Here is an 8,813-nt window from a genome sequence, read left to right on the forward strand (position 1 = left end):
CACATGCCCAAACCGCAAGTACCTTACAGGATTGCCCAGCCACACCAGCTTCCCCTCCAGAAAGCCCCTGGGAGTCTGCTCCTTCCAGCTCACCAGGCCTGCACTTATGGAGCAGAAGACCCTCCCTTTCCATTGACTTTCCCAGTGCTAGCTTTCCAGGGGCTGAGGTGAGCGCTGAGAAAGAGGGAGCTCTAGCCCCCCAAGTCCCTCTTCCGTCCACTGTCCTCCCTCAGCTCAAGATTGTGTCAGCCTCCTTGGATCCCTCCGGATACTCAGATGTCCTGCCTGGGGCTCCTTCCCCCACACCAGAGACCTGGCAGGTGGTCCCCTGGACCTCTCCGCTTACCCTGCAGCCCAGCTCTGGGGCTTGAGGAGAGGACAAAGAATGGGAAGCAGGGGACACACACACCTTCACAGAAATGATGAAAAGGGCGGAGGTTGAAAATAGCTTAGAATTCACACCTGGAGAACACAAGAATCTAAAGAGACAGCGCTCTATGCTAGAATCCCAATCCCCTCCAGCCAAAGACAGCCAAGAACACACCTATAATCAAACTGAGTTGGGTTTATTGATTCGTTGGAGCCAAGGGGTGGGGTGAGGGGGAGGCATCAGGAAGGGTGTGTTGGAAAGGAAGGAAAGGATTAGGCTCAAGTTAGGTGATTCGGGGGAGGTTTCGAGGACACAGCGTTCGGCTTTGGTAGGGTGTGCTCAGGAGGTGAGCTAATTCTCACCCAGAAGGCAGGGGGGACAAAACAGGGCTAAAACTGTCCTTGGTGAAGAAGCGGCAGGCGCTCAATTTGGCCAGGAAAGGCTGCTGTCTGGTCATTTTTGTGCTTTGAACAATGTTTCTGTTTTATCTGTGTTGAGACTTGACTACAGAGTGGCCTTGTTTTTGTCTTGCTCCATCCTGGTCAGAAAGTGGCTTTATATGAGGGGCACCTGGGTGGCTCAGTCCGTCGAGCTTCCACCTCTTAATCTCAGCTCAGGTCTTGATCTCAGGGTTGTGAGTTCAGGCCCCACGTTGGGCTCCGTGCTGGGTGTGGAACCTACTTAAATAAAAACAATAAAGGAAGAAGAAGAAGAAAGTGGCTTTATATGATGCTGTGAAGTGATATCCAGGCCAGCTCCTGGCCCCCGGGGCTGCTTTGCTCTCCCGGGAGCTTCAGGCGGGGTGAGCAGGGAGAGAGGGAAGGGGTGTGCGTTACACACACACCGGAGCCAGACATTGTGCTCTACCCTGGACAGACTTGACCTGCTTAAGCTTCACCGTGGCCCTCTCCCCATTGTACAGACGATGAAACTGAGGCCCAGAGGGGCAAAGTGCTCTCCAGAGTCAACACTAACTGGGAAAACCAGAGTGTAACCCCTGAGCTCCCTGGCTCCAAAGTCTTCACCCCTGTGCCCTTCGCCTGGAGGCTGAGCTCCTTCGGCTCCACAGGGCACAGGACTCTAAACCTTCCCCCCGCCCCCACGCATCCCAGCAGGGCATCTCTTGCTGCAGGGGTTCAGCCCGGCTGTCACAGGCCAGCCACGGTGTCAGCAGCCGCCCGGCTGCTCCCCTGTGCCTAGAGGTGTGAGGGGTAATGAGGCCCCGTAATTAAGGTTCCTGGAGCCATGGCCGGGAGATTTATAGACAGGCTTTGTCAATAACCGTGCTCCGGCTGCAGATCCAGAGAGACATCGATAAGTGCTCGTTACAGCTTCTCCCCTGCCCTGCCCCCGCAAACCTCTCCTGGACCTGTCAGGCCGCCTGTTCACAGCGCCTATGTACACAGGCTTCGCTCAATTAATTTGCACTTGTTGGCACCATCTGTTCTTTTCATGTGTCCTTATCAGGCGTGTATGGGTCCTGCCTCCTTCTCAGCTGTGCTCCAGAGCAGGGACATGGCACCCCCCTCAGACTGGGGCTCCTCAGGGTGGGCTACTGTCTCCTCCCTCAGTCTAGGCCTCCTGAAGGTGCAGCCAAGACTTTGTCTTCCTTCACCTCCCTTCCACACGCCTTCCTCCTCACCCTGGGGAGCTATGGTTGAGGCCCTGGCAGAATCCCCCTGAGCCTGACCCCACCGGGCAGGCCCTTGCCCTCCAGAGAAAGCTCCCAGACCCCAGTCAAGCCATCCGCTGGCAGACTGGCTGCCCCTGGGGGCTGAGAGGCAGGGCTCTGGGTCTTGTCCCGGCTTTGGCTCCCACAGCCTGAGGTTGGGAAGGTGCCTGTTCCAAGAACAGTGACATCACTGAGTCACAGGACTGGAGGGGGCTGAGAAGTCCCTGCCAAGTCTCTGTTTCTCTTGAGTAGCAAGGGTCAAGCGGTAGGGTCCAGAGGTCTAGACTTGGGCAGCCCCCAGAGCAGGGTGGGCATGGCCTGGTGGCCCCAGGATGCCAGGCAGATGGCCCACCCAGACAACTGAGAAAAGGCAGCATCCTAACGACATCTGCCCTTGGCTGTCTCCCCATCCCAATGCTCTTGGCGGCCGGCATCCCAACCCTACTCCTCTCGGGGCTACTCTAGCCTCCAGAAGGGTCACAGCACTTTCCAGCTCTGCTGGTCTGTGCCTCCAGCCCTCAGCACAGATTCTCGAGATGGCCTGGCTTTCCTGACCCGGGGGGATGACTGCTGAGCTGGCTCTGCTATGACAGTGTTGTGGGGGGGGGGGGGTTGCTGGGCAACCTCTCACGCTCTCTGGGCTTTGGGGACCTGTGAAGCCCGCTGGGCATGTTCACAAGGAAACCAGGCCTTCTCCTGGAAGTCATCTTTGGAAATTCATAGTATCTAGCTCCAGCCCAGCCCACCTCACCTAACTATAACAGGTTCCACATTTGGGCCTTGGCCTGGCATTCGATGCCCCATGACTAGGCCCTGCAGCCACGCCAGCTTCATCTCCCACCACCCCGCCTCACCACATGTCCTCACAGTCTGTCTACACTTCCCCCAGGTGCCAGGCAGCTTCTAACTGTCACGCCTTTGCCCCTGCCAGGAACGCAACCCCTTCTTCACTCCTTTATCACCTGGAAAACTCTTGCTCGTCCTTCAAAACCCATTCCCAAACTCATTTTGGGATGGCCTCCTTTACCCCTCTGCCGACACCCCAGGGTGTGAAGGGGCCTGGCCGAGGGGCTCCCTTACCGTACTGATGGATCACATCACCCTGTGCCTGCTACCACATCCACTACAACACAAGTTTCTCCAAGCCTTGGTCACATCTGTACCCCCAGTGCCCAGATGGAGCTACTAGAAAGTGAACCAGAGGGCCCCCAGCACCCTTGGCCTGGGTTGAGGGAAGGGCAGTACTCTCAGTCCCCCGTAAATGGAAGGTGCCCCCCGCCGAGAGGGTCATGGAGGTCTCAGGTGGGCGGTAGACTCATTAGGACCACAGGCAGCACACTACTGGGGAGGCACACAAGGAGGGGGCTTTACCCACCTCCCTGCCCACCCGCCCCCAATCGGCCCCTGCCCTGGGCCCATCCCAGAACCCGTGAGTCCTCAGCCACAGACAGTTCCACGTATCCGGCCCAGGCACCAGGGGCTGGGATTTGGCACGGGGTGGGAGGGGAGGGGGGTGGGCTCAGGCCCACTGTTGGCATCTCTGCTAGGAGAGGGTCTTAGAAATAGGACTCATGCTCACTTGGCACATGCTGGGCCTCCAGGTACTGGTGTCTCAGGCCCCATGGCCCATGTGCAGGGACCTAGAGCCCTGGGTGCCCAAAAGCCCCGTCCTCAGCTGGAGCAGGGGCTCACAGCTAGGCAGGGTGCAGAAATCCCACAGCATGCCAGAAGCAATGCTATGGACCATCTCAGTCCATCTCTGCTCCCCTCCCGGGTGCCAGAGGTCTCTTGCCCTGAGGAGCTGTGTTCAGGACAGCCTCAAAATGTAGGAGCCAGGCCCGGACCCTGTGTGTGTGTGTGTGTGTGTGTGTGTGTGTGTGTGTGTGTGTGGCGCGGGGGGAGCCCAACAGCCAATGGGGACCAATGGCTGTGTGCCCTGCCCTGAGTTCCACTGAACTGAGAGATCCAGCCTTAGTGAGGCAGCAGAGAGCATGAGCCCTGCCCTCACAGGCTGGAAGGCCAGTTGGGGACAGGAGGGCCTGCCCCGGGCTCTGAACAGGGAGTGAAGACTGTGGACTCAGGAACCAGCTCTCCCACTGAGGCAAGTGCTCTGACCCCTTCCTGCCTCACTCCCCACCTCTGTAGAATGGGTACAGTGGCGGCTGCCTGGTTGAGTTACCAGAGGCATGAAGTTAGATGGATGTGTATAACGTATTTAGAAGAGCACCAGCTCTTGTGTCACTACCCGACTGATGCAGGCTCCAGAAAATCAGAAAAGGAAGCCGCCATCCCTTCTAGCCAAGGAGGGTGAGAAAAGCTTTTGTCTGAGGCAGCTCTGAAGAATGGATCTGCAGAGACAGGGTGAGGGCGCCTCCATTCGGTCGGTGGAGGAACTGCATAACCTCTACTCTTTACCCCCACCCTGAGCTGTGGGGCTGGAGGGTGGGGCTGGGATCACGGTGGACCTTGACCGCCAAGCTGGGTGAATTAAGTCCCCCTCCAATGCCACCAGGAGGCTCTGTGCTCCCCTCTTCCTGCTCCCCACTGAACCTGATGCCTGCCCTGCTTCCTGGACCCCACAGAAGGTGGCCCCCCACCCCACAAAGAACACTAATCTTGACAGAGCAGCTATCTGCTGTGTCTCAGTACACTTTCAGGGGGTGGGGGAGCTCCTTAGCACCCATTTTGTAGATGAAGTGTCTTGAGATCAGGCAGGTCCCCCTGGGATTTCAAGGGACAGGCTCAACCCTTCGGGAATGGCGTCCTCTCCCTGTCAGCATCCCACACTTGCTCTGTGTCCAGTGATAGACCCCCTGAGGGGTCTTGGTGCCCCTCCTGCCTCCCACCAGAGCAGGGCTGGAAGAAGCCCATGTCTGGGGCCTGGCTGAGCGCGGCCGATGCCTCCACGTGGTACATTATTGATGGTGCTTCTAATTGTGCGTTTCCCAAAGTCTACAGGCCTTTGATGAAAAATTCATGGCACGCCTGAGGATGGGAGCAGATTCAATCGATTGGCAGCTTAGCGGGTGCAGGAGCGCTGGGCCCCTCTCAGTGAGGTGGTGGCTGCAGGCGGGTGGGGAGGGGGCATCGGGTGGCGTTGCCTTGATCCGCAGGCTTCTGGCCCCAGGTCTTGGGATGGGAGGGGCATGTACAGCAGGATACAGCCGCCCGTTTCCCCGGGGCAGGATCAGCAAGGTGTAGGCGCACATCGGGGATGCCATCTGGGTGGCTGTTGCCTTCCACAGAGGATGGCCAATCTCCATCATGAACCTCATTTTCATTTTAGAGGAGGATTCGACCCTCCAGAGCCCCCAGGAGTCACACAGAGGCAGGAGTGACATTCCCAGAGCTACTCATGTGCCAGGTATTCTGCTTGGAGCTTTGCACGCACAAGCTCGTTAAATTTCCCACAGCTCTGGAGATGGGGAAGGTCAGGCTCTTGGTCTTACAGACCACGAAACTGGCTCAGAGAGGTTCGGGACCGCCCTGACCAAACACCACACAGATAATGAGTAGCCGAGCGGGGGCTGGAACCCAGCACTGAGCAAACTCCGGGCCCACTGCCTTTCCCTGCTCCCAGCCAGCTCCGATCTGAGCCACAGAGCAGCGCCGGGCTTGTCCTGTCCAACTCCCCTGCCCTGTCCCTATTACATAGAGGAAGAAACACCGTTAAGAACAAGGATCTCCCCAGGATCTCCAAATGAATTAAGTGAAAACGGAGGCCTGCACATGAGAAGAGTAAGGGCCCCCCTGCACCACTAACTGAGGCCAGAGGCCCCCATGCATGCAGAGTCCTGAGCTAGCACCCGGCCGCCTGGGCTGGGGGGTTCCTTAGGCCAGGGTGGAGCCCTTGAAACGGGTCAAGCTGTCTGTCCTGGATTGTCCAATCAGGGATGATTATTGTGCCACCACTGAGGCCCCAGAGACCCCTGGCATTCACTCATCTGTTCATTAAGTAGGTGAACAAGTATTTATGGAGTCCCAGCTCTGCGCAGGCACTTAGCTGGGCGTAGATGGGGTGCCTATCAGGAAAGGCTTCAGGGCCAGGCTTGCCTGAGACGGACCGTCTGGATCCAACACAGTCGGGGAAAAGGCCAGACAGACCCCTCCGTGCCCTCGGCGGGGGTCTCTGCAACCCAAGCCAAGGGTGGCTAAAACAGATGTCTGCCTTAGTGACCAAGGCCGTTTCTAGGTGGTGGGCTGCTCTGTTTGGGTTTGTTTTCCCTTTGCTTCCCAGTGAGTTCCTTTTAAAAACATCCACCCATGTCTCGGCTGAACTAAAGGGAAAGGAATTTGTCCAGACCATCAGGAAAGCAGAGATGGGAAGGCCCTGAGGGGCGGGCGGGGGGCCCCAGGCCATGCTGTCCAGCTGCGAGAGGAGCCCAGCCCGGGCTGTGGTAGGGAAAGACTGCTGAGGGGGGGCGCTAGAGGAGCAGAGAGAGGGGCGACGGACTGGGAGAAGAAGAGGGAGACTGAGGTATAGCCTCAGGGCAGGCTAGGGGCAGAGGGCTGCCGAGACTGGGGCTGGGGGGGACAGAAGGCCCGAGCCCTGGGGGCCCTGCCATCTCCCTGCAGTTCCCTGGCCAAGGAATGAGCCTAGCCTGACGCCAGCTACCCCACCCAGAGGCTCCCCACCCGGGAACAAAGGGAAAGGGGCCCCTCCAGCCGGCCTGCTCCAGTTCAGGGCTGGGCTCCGTCACCAGGCAGGCACTTGTTGTAGCAACAGTCCCTAGGGACCTGTGCCGGGGAACAGGACATGGCCCGCAAGAAAGATGGGGGAGCCAGAGTCCCCGTCCCCTCCAGCCTCCAAGGCTGCCCCAGGCCTCGGGAACAGCCGCTCTGTAAGTCCGCCTCCACACCCACTGGCCCCAGGAGGAGGGGCTGGCTCACCTAGCAGGCAGGGTGTTGGGGTGTGTTGCCTGGCAACCAGCAGAGGTGATCCCAGAGCAAGGGGCAGGGAGGACCAGAAGATCAGGCCTGCAGGCGGTGGCCCCCACAGGCCCGTGGCCAGGGGAATCTTCCACAGGGCCCCAGCCCCAGCCCCGGCCACCTGTGCTCACACCCAGGAACCCAGAAAGGGAAGAGAGGAGGGCCTTAAAGTGACCACCGTCCCCTGCTAACCCAGGCCCCGGCTCTGGCCTCTTGGAGGTCCAGCCCTCCGTCCTAGAAGGTGGCTGGGCCTGGGCTAGCTAGGGGCGATCAGACAGAGAAGGCTTGTGGGTTGGGCACAGCTCACGAGGGCTGTGAGGGAGATGGAGTCATGGGAGAGGAAGTGGATCAGCCCCTGGCCAGGGGCCCTGCACCGCATGGGTCAGTGACTACACCCCAATCGCCAAAGCAAGAAGCTGGTAGCATACCCCTAGCCGGGACCAACACGCCAGCTTGCAGATGAGGAGGCACCGAGTGGGCAAGGGCCTTGCTTAAGGTTATACACCAGCTGTGGGCAGAGGCTGGATTAGAACTCAGGATTCTAGACTCTAGCCAGGGCTCTCCCCCGCCCCGCCCACAAGGGACATTCAAAGGCAGCAAAGCTCTACCCAGAGAGGATTATGGCAGGAGGTGACCAGTGCGAACAGAGATTCTTTATGGAAGAATAAGCAGAGGCCAGAGCTGGGGTCTAGCTCCTCAACAGCCCCCTGAGTGCCTGGCCCTGTAGTTCCTTGGGCCGGAGGCAAGGGCCAGCCCCAAGCTGAGTCCAGGAGAGGCAGGACTCTGAGCCACAGACCTGAGAAGGAGTGATCGATGGCTGGGCGTGGGGTGGTCCAGAGGGTCTTCCTGGAGGAGGAGGGCCCAGGGTAGGTAGAGCCTTGAAGGTGGGGCAGGATTCTGGGAAGCTTGGGAAGGGAAATGGTAATGGAAAGACCGAGCATCCTCCTGGAAGCTCCTCCCCCAAGCCAGCCCCACCCCCAGCCCCATTGTCTGGACCCAGCCCAATCAGCCCCCCTGGCTCCTGCAGGGGCCAATTAGGCTGGGGCTGGGGTCAGCGCTGGCCAAGGCCTCACCACCCCTGTGAGCTTCACTTAACAAAAGGCACTGTCTCTGAGGCGGCAGCAAGGAAAATAAGGAAAAGAAGAAAGAGAAAATGCACTCCTTTTGTTTCTTCGCTATAACCTTGAGCTGAACAAAGAAGCAACTGCCTCCCCCTCAGGAACCTGTTTTAAACAGCAATTTGCACAGACTCAGCAGGCATTCAAGGGGAATGGGGAGCAGGGATCTGGGGTGAGCTGGGCCCTGGCTCTAGGACCTTCTGTAGCTCTGGACTGCCTTTGATCCAGAAGCAGAGCCCACCTCCCCCCCCCACCCTCACCCCCCGCCCCGGCTGCCTCAAGAGTGGTGGCAGGTAAAGTGATCATCCAGACTCGCAGCACCCACAGGCGCCCACCCCTGAGGCACCCTGCCTCTGCCAAGCCCCGCCCTGGGCGGCCTGGAGTCCAACCCCTCCCACTTGGCCATGCCCTTGCTGCCTGACCTCAGGTGGGCCAGCCCCGGCCTCATGTGCCCTCCAGCTCTCAGGCCTCCCTGACCCTCCTCCTTCCGGTGGTGAAGAAGTTCAAGAAAGAATGAGGGAGAGGAAGAGCCTATTCTGGTGGCCACAGGGTTCTGCTGTCACACTTGTCCCACACCCACTCCGCTGGGTGGGCAGTGGCCAAGGGTAGAGAGGTCATGGGTTTACAGGTGTGACCCTGGGTGTACCCTGTGAGGGAGGGGCTATTTGGTCAGCATGAGCCCTGAGCCCTGGGAGAGGGCTGTCCCGGTCAGCAGATGCTTAGC

The 8,813-nt window shown here is 59.1% G+C and overlaps 1 protein-coding gene and 1 long non-coding RNA gene across 7 annotated transcripts in view; one reads left to right on the plus strand and one right to left on the minus strand.

Moving 5' to 3' along the window:
- Positions 1 to 8,813, plus strand: part of CCDC33 (coiled-coil domain containing 33) — a 100,956-nt gene that overhangs the window by 75,417 nt on the left and 16,726 nt on the right. The gene's annotated exons all lie outside the window — the stretch shown is intronic.
- The window catches only part of LOC141370035 (uncharacterized), a 10,033-nt gene continuing 1,765 nt past the window's right edge, over positions 546 to 8,813 (minus strand). Inside the window, exon 2 of the long non-coding RNA XR_012373719.1 lies at positions 546 to 1,047. This is a non-coding gene — a long non-coding RNA (uncharacterized lncRNA). The remainder of the gene's footprint in view (positions 1,048 to 8,813) is intronic.

Source organism: Callorhinus ursinus, unplaced genomic scaffold, assembly GCF_003265705.2.
Source record: "Callorhinus ursinus isolate GAN/ISIS: 27379988/994484 unplaced genomic scaffold, GSC_fseal_2.0 scaffold25, whole genome shotgun sequence".
Taxonomy (NCBI): domain Eukaryota; kingdom Metazoa; phylum Chordata; class Mammalia; order Carnivora; family Otariidae; genus Callorhinus; species Callorhinus ursinus.